Source organism: Lepidochelys kempii, chromosome 1 (genome assembly GCF_965140285.1).
Source record: "Lepidochelys kempii isolate rLepKem1 chromosome 1, rLepKem1.hap1, whole genome shotgun sequence".
Classification (NCBI taxonomy): Eukaryota; Metazoa; Chordata; order Testudines; family Cheloniidae; genus Lepidochelys; species Lepidochelys kempii.
Window position 1 is genome coordinate 331,126,145 of NC_136380.1, and position 14,370 is coordinate 331,140,514.

Below are 14,370 nucleotides of genomic sequence, written 5' to 3' on the forward strand. Positions count from 1 at the left end.
TCCTCCATTACATGAAAGGCTGACTGTGGTTGGGTGGGGATATGTTGGAGTGGGCAGTTTTGCAAAGCTGAGGCAAAAGGAGTTTGGAAAAACACTTTATGAAAGGAAGGAACTAATTGACAGAAGTTGAGAATAATTTTGAACAAATGTTTTTGATCAGAAAATACTAATTTGTCAAAAACAAAACTTTTGGGGAGACTGGGTCAGTTTTGATGTATTTTTCAACTCAAAACTTTTTTTAAAAAAATCCAAATTGCTAAAACATTTAATGTTTTCACTTGTGAAATGAAAAACTCCAATTTCCAGTTTCAAACAACTTTTCATTCAGAAACTTGATTCTGGTAAAAGAAAAAACAATTAAATATGGTTGACTTAAAACAGTTTTGATTTATATAAAGTGAAATTTTTTTAGTGTGAAAATGCTCAATATTTTGAGTCTTCCTAATTCAGAATATTTTTCTCTATCTCAAAGTTTTGGAGGATTGGAAAACTGTTTCCCACCCAGCTCTACTAATTCATTCCAACATATATCTTCTTACTCTTTGGAAGTGACTGAGTGTCCAACTCTGTATAACAACTGTATGGTCCATAGCAGTGTAGATAATCATAGACTCATAGGACTGGAAGGGACCTTGAGAGATTATCTAGTCCTGTCCCCTACAATCATGGCAGGACTAAGTGTTATCTAGATCATCCCTGACAGGGGTTTGTCTACCCTGCTCTTAAAAATCTCTAATAATGGAGATTTCAGAACCTCCCTAGGCAATTTATTCCAGTGCTTAACCATCCTGACAGTTAGTAATGCCCAACCTAAACTGCCCTTTTTTTTATTGATGATTGTTGGACGTAAACTGGAATCACCTATACTCCAACAATCCAACAATCACCTAAACTCACTGCAATTTAAGCCCGTTGCTTCTTGTCCTCTCCTTGGAGGCTAAGGAGAACAATTTTTCTCTTCCCTCCTTGTAACAAGCTTTTATGTACTTGAAAAGTGTTATCATGTCCCCTCTCAGTCTTCTCTTCTCCAGACTAAACAAACCCAATTTTTTCAATCTTCCCTCACAGGTCATGTTTTCTAGACCTTTAATTATTTTTGTTGCTCTTCTCTGGACTTTCTCCAGTTTGTCTACATCTTCGCTGAAGTGTGGTGCCCAGAACTGGACACAATACTCCAGTTGAGGCCTAATCAGCACAGAGTAGATTTGAAGAATTATTTCTTGTGTCTTGCTTACAACACTCCTGCTAATACATCCCAGAATTATGTTAGCTTTTTTTTTTTGCAAGTTACACTGTTGACTCATATTTTGCTTGTGATCCACTATGACCCCCAGATCCCTTTTCGCAGGACTCCTTCCTACACAGTCATTTCTCATTTTGTTTGTGTGCAACTGATCTTTCCTTCCTAAGTGGAGTACTCTGCATTTGTCCTTATTGAATTTCATTCTAATTACGTTAGACCATTTCTCCAGAATAGCAAGACCAAGGTTTACTATTTCTAGTGGAGTTTTTTTGCTGTGGATCAATGTTTTGCATGTTCATCCAGTCTTCACGACAACAACTCATTGTTGCTTTTGTTTCAGAAAGCAAAAGAAAAATATTTACCCTTCAAAACATTTAGAAACTAAAGTAGTTCACTAAACGTTCATTGTACGACAAATGCTTGGGGGGAGGGGAAGCTAAGCTTGCTAAGTACTACTAATATACTTACACAAACGGTTTCTGAAATGGATTTTTTTTGTATTTGGAATTTCCCAAGTATTCCTCCCACTCCCATTTTTCTCTTTTGTGAACATGCAGGTCCAAATCTCCAGCTGGGGTAAAGTGCTGTCTTTTATATCTGTGCACACTCAGGGTGCCTTAGACAATCTTCTAAAACTACACTAATAGACAAAGAGACTCACTGGTTACCCCAGCTTAAATCAAATAGCTCAGTGACAACATAAATCCTTGAATGATGTTTGGGTTTTTTTGCAACAGTGTTAGACTGTTGACTCATATTTAGCTTGTGATCCACTATGACCCGCAGATCCCTTTCCCTACTACTCCTTCCTAGGCAGCCATTTACCACTTTGTATGTGTGCAACTGATTGTTCCTTCCTAGGTGGAGTACTTTGAATTTGTCCTTCTTGAATTTCATCCTATTTACTTCAGACCATTTCTCCAGTTTGTCCAGCTCATTTTGAATTTTAAACCTATCCTCCAAAGTACTTGCAACCCCTCCCAGCTTGGTATTGTCTGCAAACTTTATAAGTGTACTCTCTATGCCATTATCTAAATCGTTGATGAAGATATTGAACAGAACTGGACCCAGAACCTGCGGGACCCCACTCGTTATGCCCTTCCAGCATGACTGTGAACCACTGATAACTACTGTCTGGGAATGATTTTCCAACCAGTTATGCACCCACCTTAGAGTAACTCCATATAGATTATATTTCCCTAGTTTGTTTATGAAAAGGTCATGCAAGACAGTATCATAAACCTTACTAAAGTCAAGATATACTACATCTACCGCTTCCCACCTCTCCACAAGGTTTGTTACCCTGTCAAAGAAAGCTATTAGCTTGGTTTGGCACAATGTGTTCTTGACAAATCCATGCTGACTGTGACTTATCACCTTATTATTTTCTAAGTGTTTTCAAATTGATTGCTTAATTATTTTCTACATTATCTTTCTGAGTACTGAAGTTAAGCTGACTGGTCTGTAATTTATTTGCCTTTTTCCATTCCTCTGGAATCTCTTCTGGCTTCCATGACTTTTCAAAAATAATTGCTAATGGCTCAGATATCTCCTCAGTATTGAAAATTTTAGGATGCATTTCATCAGATCCTGGTGACTTGAAGACATCAAACTAGTCTAAGTAATTTTTAACTTGTTCTCTTTGTATTTTAGCCTCTGATCCTGCCTCATTTTCACTGGCATTCATTATGTTAGACTACTAACATTTTTGGTGAAAACTGAAACAAAAAAGTCATATAGTACTTCTGCCATTTCCATGTTTTCTGTTATTGTTTCCCCCCCTCACTGAGTAACAGGCCTACCCTGCTCTTGGTCTTCCTCTTGTTAGTAATGTATTTGTAGAATGTTTTCTTATTACCCTTTATGTCTCTAGCTAGTTTAATCTTGTTTTGCGCCTTGGCCTTTCTAATTTTGTCCCTACATACTTGTGTTATTTGTTCATATTCATCCTTTGTCATTTGACCTAGTTTCCACTTTTTATACGATTTTTTTTTTGCATTTCAGATCATTGCATATCTCCTGATTAAGCCAGGGGTGGTCTCTTGCCAGACTTCCTATCTTTCCTGCGCAGTGGGATAGTTTGCTCTTGTGCCCTTAGTAATGTCTCTTTGAAAAGCTGCCAACTCTCTTGAACTGTTTTTCCCCTTAAACTAGCTTTCCCTGGGAATTTACCTATCAACTTCATGAACTTGTTAAGTCTGCCTTCTTGAAATCCATTATCTTTATTGTGCTGTTTTTCTTCCTATCATTCCTTAGAATCATGAACTCTACCATTTCATGGTCACTTTCACCTAAGCTGCCTTGCACTTTCAAATTCTCAACCAGTTCCTCCCTATTTATCAAAATCAAATCTAGAACAGCCTCCCCCCAGTAGCTTTCTCCACCTCCTGAAATAAAAACTTTTTTCCAATATGATCCAAGAACTTGCGGATAACCTGTGCTCTGCTGGGTTATTTTCCCAGCAGATGTCTGGGTAGTTGAAGTCCCCCATCACCACCAAATTCTGAGCTTTGGGTGGTTTTGTTAGTTGTTTAAAAAAGCCTCATCCACTTTTTCTTTCTGGTTAGGTGGTCCATAGTGGACCCCTACCATGACATCACCCTTGTTTTTTACCCCTTTTATACTTAGCCAGAGACTTTCAACAAGTCTGCCTCCTATTTCCATTTCAACCTCAGTCCAGGTGTATGTATTTTTAATATATAAAGCAACACTTCCTGCCTTTTTTTCCTGCCTGTCCTTCCTGAGCAAGTTGTACCCTTCTATACCAATATTCCAGTCATGCATATTATCCCACCAAGTCTCTCTGATGCCAACTATGTCATAGTCATGTTTATTAACTAGTATCTCAAGTTATTTCTGTTTATTCCCCATACTTCTCACATTAGTATACAGACATCTAAAATACTGATTTGATTTCCTCCTATGTTCTCTCTTGTCTTTCCCTTATCCCAGCCCATGCTGCCCCTAGATTCTGACCCTTTTACCAGGTCTCCATGTTTTTGGCTTACCTGTGGGCTTTTGTCACCTGCCCCCATCAAACCTAGTTTAAAGCCATCCTCACTAGGTTAGCCAGTCTGTATCCAGATATGCTCTTCATGTCAGTGTAAATGTGGAAATACCATTATAAAGTATTTAAGTTTAATGCTATTGAGTTGTAACCAGAACAAACCTTTTCTTTACATCTACCCAGCCTGGTTCTCCACTCCTACACAATTTTTACAAACTGATTTCAAAAGAGCTACTTTGGTATAATAAAGCTGATCCACTGTCTCAGGGAGGCCATTGTCCCTTTCTTGTTTCTCTTTACTGAATTACAAACATAATGCTAAATCTGAAATGAACCATGTTGTAGGAGCAGCAGTAATCGATAGGCTCTGTATGACTACGCTATGTATAACCTGTATGCTCAAAAGGTCAGTTACACTTCCCCCCCCCCCTTTTTTTGTCTCCTCTTTCTCTTTGAATACCTGTGAAGTGGCTTCCCCCTCCCCCACCCCGAATGCTTGTGGGGTGAATGAGCTGGTTGAGCAGCTGGAAGATCAGAAGAGCTCCCAGGTAGACTAGGTGTCTGGGACTCTAATTAGGCAGCACTCAGACACCCAATGCATGCACACTGCATGGACACTGCCCGAGGTGGAGTGTGACCAGCCAGACATGGCCAAGTCATCTCTAGTCGCAGGCTATGAGGAGCAGGTCCTTAAAAGGGGAAGGGGCCATGTGCTCAGGAACGCACTCACAAGCTTGTACCTCCTGAAGGCCCTTTGCCCGGACTGCCTGGCCAGTGGTTCCTCGCTTTGCATTCCGTCGTGCCTCGGGAAGACTTACCTTCATCGCACCATCCATCGCTGTGCTGTGGGACACTTACCTTGACGGATCCTGACATCTCCAGTGCTGTGCCTGTCCTGAGAGCGTGAGTATGTGAGTGTGAGTGTGACCCCTGACCTTTCTTTTGAGCTTAGCTATCAGTACAATGAAAGTGCTGCTTTCTGCCAAACTCTGGTGGGTCATTAGTCCTCCCTAAGCTTACTAGCTGGCCCAATTTCAGGTAACATTAATGGTGGAGAATATGGGGTAACAAACCACTACAGAAAATAAGCTATGAAGTGTATTTGACAGATACAGACATTGAGAATACTGATTACATCCATACTTTTCTGAACTCTACCATTGCTGATCCCTGTTAAAGACAGTCATCATTTACATACATAGATTCACAGCTGACAAAAGCAATCATTAGTACTAATCACAGACAAGTCTCATATTGCCCTCCACCCTCACTTTGAAATACGTTGCATTATCAAGTGTGGACTCAGCAGTTACTGTGCAGGAATTGAGCAAAATGCTCTTGTTCTGTCATTTCTTGATTTGCCTGGGTTTTTTTAGTGGTTCCACATAATTTTCACTTAGATCAGGATATCATTACCAAATTGCTTCAACATGTTTCAGTATCATTACAGGTTTGAAGGGGGCATGTTGGCTTCCTATGCAGTTATTGATGGGTTTTATATTTTCTTGTAAAGCATGTTGGAGTATTCACGGGGAAAGGATTTAAAATAAGGTATTTTGTTTGTGATCCTAAGACCCCTGCAATGCCAACTGGCAGAGGACCCACCACACTCTTAACTCATATCGGGCCTGACACAGTCATTACCCCAACATCCTGTTATCATAATATGTATCTAAAAGATGTCATATGAATTATTGTGTGCAAACTGGTGACATGCTGGTCCCCAAAATCCCAAATAATTGTGTGATGTAGGTACTGTTGGTATACAAAGAGTTATTTATATATACAGTCTGGAATTATGGTCTTACAATGTGTATGGGTATAAACCAAGCCTGCTTTAGACAAAGAAATATGGATTTACCTATTTGACTGGTTTGATTACAGGAGGAGGACAATGGAAGTACACTTGCATATAAAGTAAACAAAGCAATCAAGCTAACAAGCAATGGAGGAATGAGCTTAGGGAGCACAGTGGGGGATGGGGACAGAACATCCCAAGAAAGTCTTCCTAGCTCTTGAGACAATGGACTCTGGGGAAAAATAAGGGGAATAAAAAACATTTTAATTATCCATTACTGAAGGAACAAAAGAGGCCAGCTCTCCTGGAATCTGTGAAAGGTGGTTCTTCCACTATGTGAGCTGAGAACTTGAGATAAGTGAGAAAATTGCTTAGGCAAAAATTGTAAGTTGCTAAAACTGAGTTTTAGTTACGAGAAAGAGTGTTTTATTTTGTTTGTAATGATACCCATCTCTTTCTCTTTTACAATTATGAGAGTGAAAATAGTGTAATAGTTCAGAATCTTTTTCTTAACATAGAGGGAAGAAAACTTTAGCATATAAAAGTCAGTGGAGCTACTCACATATGTAAATTCACTCATATGCTTAAGTATTTTCAAGGTCAGGGCCTTAGCTATGCATCTAGATGATCTGGCTGTATCATATGAATCTCTAGTGGTCACGTCTTTCTTACTCCTTACTTACGTATGTCATGATATGAAATAAAGCTCCTGTATCTGTCTGCCATAACCTGTTACATGACTTTAATATAGCCCCTTCTCGTTGTGATTCACATTGAATCCAATAACACAAAACAGACTTGTCTGGCATGTTGTCTTGAAACCCAGTAAAGTCTAGATAATGAACACCCTCATCAACCAGAAGGTGATTTTAAAATGTAACTTCTACCCCAAAACACATATTTAATAACTTTCTTGGTGCCCCACTGTGTTACTTTAGATAAGTCACACTGTGTTATATCCATGTACAGTAAAGTGTCATAACTGGCGTAACCTGATGTGATATATCACAAAGCTGTATCTCAGGCAGGAAATTTCAAAGGGCATGATTTTCTGAAAAGTTAGTGTCAAGACACCTTGTTTTGTGACCATTCAGCCCATTGTACAAAGACCGCCTTCACCATTTGATGGTAAAGATTTTCATCTCCTGTTATCATGGGTGAGATTCAAACACCTCTGACTAACTCTTTCTACATGAATTGGTTTGCATTGCTCTATAAGAAGGGTTTGTTTTGTTTTTTTTAAATGTTTTCATTCTCTGAATGGGAGCAATTGCAAGGGGTTTTTTTTTGTTTTTGTTTTTAAAGAGACACAGTTCCATGAAAACTTTGATACTGTCTACCTGAAAAAGATTCTGATTAGGTAAGAAATTAAAAGGGGGTGAGTATAGAACAAGAGATGCTTATTAGTCATTCGGTACAGGTCGAGGCATGTAGAAGAATTCTTCCCAGCATAGCTGACAGTAGAGCATGTAGATAGATTGATACAGGAATACAATATGGCTGGAAAGGTATGAGGAAGAATTAAGGAACCTACTACGTAGGCTGATCAGTTAAATAATCCTAAATCAATGAAAACAATAAAATTTACACCTGTGATGCCCTTTGTCCTACCTGAAACTTCATTCCAGGAATTACTGCAATCCACTTCCAGACCTTATAGTAACAGCGATTCAGATCTGAAAGGATTTTTTTAATGTCTAGACCAGGGATCGGCAACCTTTCAGAAGTGGTGTGCCGAGTCTTCATTTATTCACTTTAATTTAAGGTTTTGTGTGCCAGTAATACATTTTAATGTTTTTTAGAAGGACTCTCACTATAAGTCTGTATATTATATAACTAAACTATTGTCATATGTAAAGTAAACAAGGTTTTCAAAATGTTTAAGAAGCTTGATTTAAAATTAAATTAAAATGCTGATCTTACACCACCGGCCCGCTCAGCCTGCTGCCAGCCTGGGGTTTGGTTCACCTAGGCCGGCAGCAGGATGAGCGGGGCCTGCGGCCAGGACCCCAGCTGGCAAGGGGCCGGCAGCCAGAACCCCAGACCGGCAGTGGGCTGAGCGGCTCAGCCCGCTGCCGGTCTGGGATCCCAGCCCTGCCCACATAAACAAGGTATCTACCTTCTCCCTGGTTCTAGCCCATTCTCTTCCTCTCTGTCTGCACTGAGCTGAGGGTGGGGGTGCACTGAGCACAGGGCTGGGGGTGAAGGTGCAGGCTGGGGGTTGGGGTGTAGGGTCTGGCCAGGAGCTAGAATGAGGGAGGGGGCTCAGGGTTGGGGCAAGAGGTTTGGGTGTGGAGTGCTTACCTGCGCAGCTCCCATTTGGTGTGAGGGGTGCAAGTAGGAATGGGGGTGGTAGGTGCAGGAGCTCCTGTTTGGTGCTCAGGGCAAGGGTGAGAATGTCGGGAGTGCAAGAGCCAGGGCATGGGGTGTGGGGGGGCTGGTATGTGTTGGGGGGTGCAGGGGCCAGGGCAGAGGCCTGGGGTGTGTGTGGGGGGGTGTAAGGGTCAGGGCAGAGGGCTGGAGGTGTGAGCTTCAGTCGTGGGGGTGCTCCCAGTCCCCTGCCCAGAGAGGTTCACGGCAGGGGGCTGGAGGGGATATGCCCTTATTCCACCCCCCTTCCCCAAGGCCCCGTCCCCACCTCTTCTCCGCCTCCTCCCTGGAGCAGCGAACACGCTGGGGCTCCGCTTCTCACCCTCCCTCGCAAGGGTCATCAGCTGATGGGCGGCAGGGAGGGAGAGGAGGAGGGGCAGGAACCCAGCACGCTGGGGGAAGAGGCGGGGTAGGAGGGAGCTTGCCTGCTCTGCAGCAGCAGCCGTCAGGACCAAGCTTCCTCACCCTTCCCCGGGTGTGGGGAGGGGGCAGAGAAAAGTGGGCCAGGGCAGGCAGGATTTTTAATGGCACGCTGTTGCCTGCCGGGGTCCCAGACGGGGTTCGGCAGCAGGCTGAGCGGGGCCGGCGGCTGGGACCCGGCAGGCAGCAGCATGCCATTAAAAAGTGGCTCGCGTGCCATACGTTGCTGACCCCTGGTCTAGACACTTATGCTCATGGGAAACATTTTCATGGGATTTAAACTTTTAATATCCAGTTGTTGTTGTTGTTGTTAAAGATACGTTATTTTTGTTTTAAAAATATGAAGGCTGTCAGAATGGTAAATTAACCATAGTTAAGCAGCTGATTAAAATCAAGGGATGTTGTCATTATATAGTAGTGATTCTTCTCTTTGCTCCATATTTCCCAGGGTAAGGATTATACCCCTTTGGGAGAAAGGGGTGCAGAGAGAGGGGAATATCTCTTGCTCAGAAGAGCCAATGAATATACATAAACTACCATTAACAGTCTACATGAAATATGCAATGCTCTTCTTCTGCAGATGAAATAGCTTCTATATTTATCCACATATTTTTAGTCTTTTAACATTTCCAGCTTAACTCAGCTCATAAAAGGTGTAAGACCGACAGCACAAGAATGTGAAGTCCTCTTCTTGTTTCTTGAAAAAGGAGAAGATAAGCAGCATTGTCCTGATTCGCCTTTCATTTTATAATGGTTTGGCACTGGTGTTACTCCACTGACTCCATTGTGTTATCCCTGATTCACAACAATAAAAGTGAAAGTAGAATCAGATGCCTATTCTCTATATTATAGCAGCAATGTGCCTCAAGCCTGAATGGGAGGTTAGCATGAGAAGTGAGAGGGTAATCCCAGTCCATATAGCCATTCAATCCTCGGAAGGTAGAATCTCCTTCCTTAGAGGTTTTTAAGGTCAGGCTTGACAAAGCCCTGGCTGGGATGATTTAACTGAGAATTGGTCCTGCTTCGAGCAGGGGGTTGGACTAGATGACCTTCTGGGGTCCCTTCCAACCCTGATATTCTATGATTCTATGATTCTCTGCTAAAACTTCCATTTGGTGCCACTGTGCTCATGGTTTTGTAAACTGGATGCTTGCCCGCAGCAAGGAAATGAACTGAGACCAATAATAGACTCGGCAGAGGTCAACGAACAGGAACCAGATGGTAAAAACTTTCAGTTACCTATGCTAGAAGTGTAATTGGTGTTCCAGTGATAGATGTACAATGCGAGACTCCAGCCAGCCAGCACTTGCCAGGTGGGGTGAGTGCAGCAGAAAATTATAGCCGGCCACACATCCTCCTGGTCCACTTGGTGTTATCTTGTCTTTTCTGTCAAGACTCCTGGAGTAGAGAATTCATCCATAGGTGCCTACTCTAGGGCTCAATCACACATGGGGAAAAAAAAGGGGGTGCTCATCCCCAACTAGCCACAGTGGTTTCAGCCCCAGGGTTGGCCGCCGATCAGCTGTTCAGTGGGCAGGAGGCACTCAGGGGAGGTGGAGTGGAGAGGAGGGAGCAGTGAGTGGGTGGAGGGGGCTAGGGGGAGGAGTGGGGTAGGAAGAGGTGGAGTGAAGCTAGGGCCTTGGGGGAATGGGCGACGTGTGGCCTCAGGGTGGAGCGAGAATGGAGCACCCATCAGGAAAAATACAAGTCAGCACCTGTGGATTCATCTGCCAGCATCCTTGCTCCCCTGTGCAGCACTTGCCAGTGCAAGACTCAGCCTTTTGGTAACATCCTGCATTCATATTTTAGACACAAGTTTATTCCCAATGACACCAAAAAGGTAAAAATGCAATTGTGAGGAGGCCTGGATTTTTCATTTTGTAGATTCTTGCATAGGCCATGGCAGCTTCAATTAAAGGAAAGTGTCCAAGGAGTGGGGTTGTAGATCAATGCCAAAAGTAATGAGCTCCACATGTCAAGTGACCCCTATGGATATGTAAAGGGAAGCCCATGGTGAGTTTCAATACATTCTGAATTATGAGGAATAGGCTATTTTTTTAATACATTGCAAAAATCTGGACTGAAAACTCAACAAGCAGATAAATGACCAACCTGGATCATCTGTCACCAGAGTCATTAAAAATTGTTAGGCCTCCCATTCAGAAGCAAAGCACTGTTGCAGACTGGTCGATGCTCTCCAAAGAAACAGCACAATTTAGAATGGGCCATGCGACTTACAGCTTATGTGAGCTTGAAAGAAGACTCAACATGCAAGATACACTTAAACAGAATTTCCCTGCCCAACGCTCTCTTTGACTTCATCATCCCAGTTGCTCCTGCAGCCTCTGGGACTCTTCCGTCTGTCCTAGCTGCTGTGCTCCAGTTATGGGATTTTGTGATGGGATTTTGGTGTGGGAGAACTTAGCAGCCTGTAGAGTGCAGCTTTAACTGATCTGGTTGTAAGGCCATTCCTGGAGCTATTAACATTAGAATGAGCTTCCTTCATTATATGTAATAAAAAAGTCATTTTTTCACCCTTTTCAGTGGTTTATTATTGTCTGTCAGGGAATTGCACTGTCATATGGCTAATGAATACTGCAGCCTCAGCCTGAGAATTGTAAGGAGCTGCCACAGTAATGGAAGTAACATTAACCAGGTTTATATATATATAATATAAACTACTTTTTGGATCCCTTTTAATCATGATCTCTCTGTTCTGTCACTGTAAAAGAACCAGTGACATTATCCAGCTCTTTCGTCTTTCTTGGGAAGAAATTAACTGCTTTAGAGTCATTACGTGAACTGCAACTTCCCTGTGAAGTAATTTGTAAATAACAATATTTTTTTTTAAAAAAAAGGTTACAACTTTTCTCTTCTCATTTTATTAGAGATGGGCCTAGGGCACATAAGCTCAGATGTGAATCTGACCTTCCCAGTGATGTGTATATATGTGGCATTTTGGTTTTGGTCATTATAGAAAGAGGGTACGGGTGCAAAAGTCAGGTCTGGATCTGTCCTTCCTCAAAGTTTGGCAGTAGTCAAAGTATACTAATTTCTATTATAGAGGCAAGCCAGACTGTAAAAATATAATTCCTGTATGTGATGGGGTATACCAGGCATTCGCTGCTCCCTGCTGAAGCCTCATTCTGTTTGTCCATCCCATGATCAGAAGGTGCCCTGCTAGAAGGCAAAAAGCATCTGCCTAGGAAGGCCTCTCACGATGAACTGCTGTCAGAACCCAAGAATTGATCCTCTGGCACTAAGGTGACCGGACAGCGAATGTGAAAAACTGGGACAGAGTAGGGGATAATAGGTGCCTAGATAAGAAAAAGCCCGGAATATCGGGACTGTCCCTATAAAATTGGGACATCTGGTCACTCTATCTGGCACCCAGAAAGGCTGGGAACAGACGGAGGCAATGAAAGCCCAGGAGACCAGATAAAAAGGGCTGGTTGCTTCTATAAGGGGCCAGTGCTGACTGAAACCAGGACAGGGAAGGCAGGCTCTCCTTCCCCTAACCCAAGTAACCTGGCTCATCAGGGGCCTAATCTTGACAGCATAGGCCTTGGGTATCTATGAAAGACTCGTGTTTATATTATGGACTTTAATGCCCAGGTGGCTATTTAGAGTTATGATTTCATTTGTTTTCTGTTAGCCCTTGATGGGAACTGGACTGAGAACTGACCTTGCTGAAGGGCGAGGGGCCATGGAAGTGGCAGACCATTGCAGAACCAGGATGTAAGAGGGTGCTAGAGAGAAAAAGTCCCTGCAATGTGTGTCCTGACAAGAGGGGGTAATCTGGGGGCAAGTGTACATGATAACACTGTAAAGCCATTGGGCCAGTTCTGTGCCAGTTTACTGCTTGTGCAAACTGATTGACCCAAGTGGGACTGTATGTAGAGGGGGTGTAAATCATGGCAGAATTAGAAACCATTATTTTGAATGACATCATTTTGGGCTCATAGGCCTGGTTCTTCTTTCTCCCCATGGTATAGTATTGTATCTCCACTGGTGTCAATGAAGTTATCCCTGATCTACAGCCACATAAAGGAGACAAGAATCAAGCCAATACCTTTATCACCTGATGTCACCTTACTAATTACAGTTGCTTAAATGGTCTTCCCATAACTGACATTGTGTGCTTTTACAACACATTAAACTGTCCCTTCAGTTCTGTGATATTTTAATGTATACATTCAAAGCCCTTCCCTGTGATCTGAGTTTGACTCTATATCATTTATATTAATTTTATTTTACTGCTTAGCCAGAACAATCTCTTCCAACTGGAGGCTCTCATTTGGACTGCCCAACCAATGTATTGACATTGTGTCCCATGCATGTCCTGAATATCATTTCAAAAATACATAGGGAGAGAAAGGGGAGATGTATTTGTGCACTAAACTGCCTATTGACTGAAGAATGAAATCCTGAAGGCCAGTTATGTTTGCCGTTTACATCAAAGTCAATGAGTTACTCCAGGTTTACACTAAATGAGAGCAGAATGGGACCCATTGGACCCGATTCTGCTCTCAACCATTCTGGGTCGGTTACTCCCTTATTGACACTGCTGTAAACAGAGTTGACTGGAAAATAGAAGACATTTGCTAATGGATGTGTTCCTTTTATGCAAAGTCTATTTTTGACAGATGTTTTCTGAGCAGTTGTAGGTACAAACAAGACTGAAATAAGGTCCTTTGTCTTTAATTTGCAGTCCTAGGAGACAATTTTGATCTCACATTGGTATAAATAAGGATTAATTTCACTGAAGTCAATGGCATAAGTGAGACTCGAAACAGTCCCATTATCTTGAGAACAGAGACTAGTGCTTTCATAGGAGCTTGGGGTCAGCCCACACAGGTTTATATCGTAATATAAATGCCCATATGTCATCTGGGTCTTGATGAGGAGGAAACATAAATGTGAAAAACCAGAGGAAGAAAAAAACAGGCTGCTTAGTGCATTCCCTAAATCTGGAGGAGGTTATGACGACAAAAAAAATCTTCACATGCCAAGTAAATGAGCTAGGGAAATGCTGTTGCTCTGCAGGGAATAGCTTTAATTGAAGAACCACATTCCTGTCCTCTTAGATAAATAAATCATTGTGCTGGCATTTGGTGGGTGTCCTTTTTTCTTGTCTGACATCTATGAAAATCCAGAGTGATGTAGGGAAGGTTAATAATAACATAGTGGAGGTTACTGTTGTGTTCACACATTCTATAACTTTGTATAGAAGATACATATGGGGATATTTGCTGGGGAAGGGACTTTTGTTTCATGCCTAACTGACCTAGAGTACGTGAGCGTACAGATGATTAAAGCACGAGCTGGTGCCTCATATGAAATGAAATCATACATAAAACTGATTGAAAAACATCATAGATGATTAAACCCAAATGTATTATGAAGGGACATAGCAGAAAACATGACCCTGCTAGGAATGAACCATATTACCTTAAATTAAGAACACTGCTAATATTAGTTAACAATATATTCATTATTACTGCTGTATTTAAAGGGGAGTAAATCTCCAGT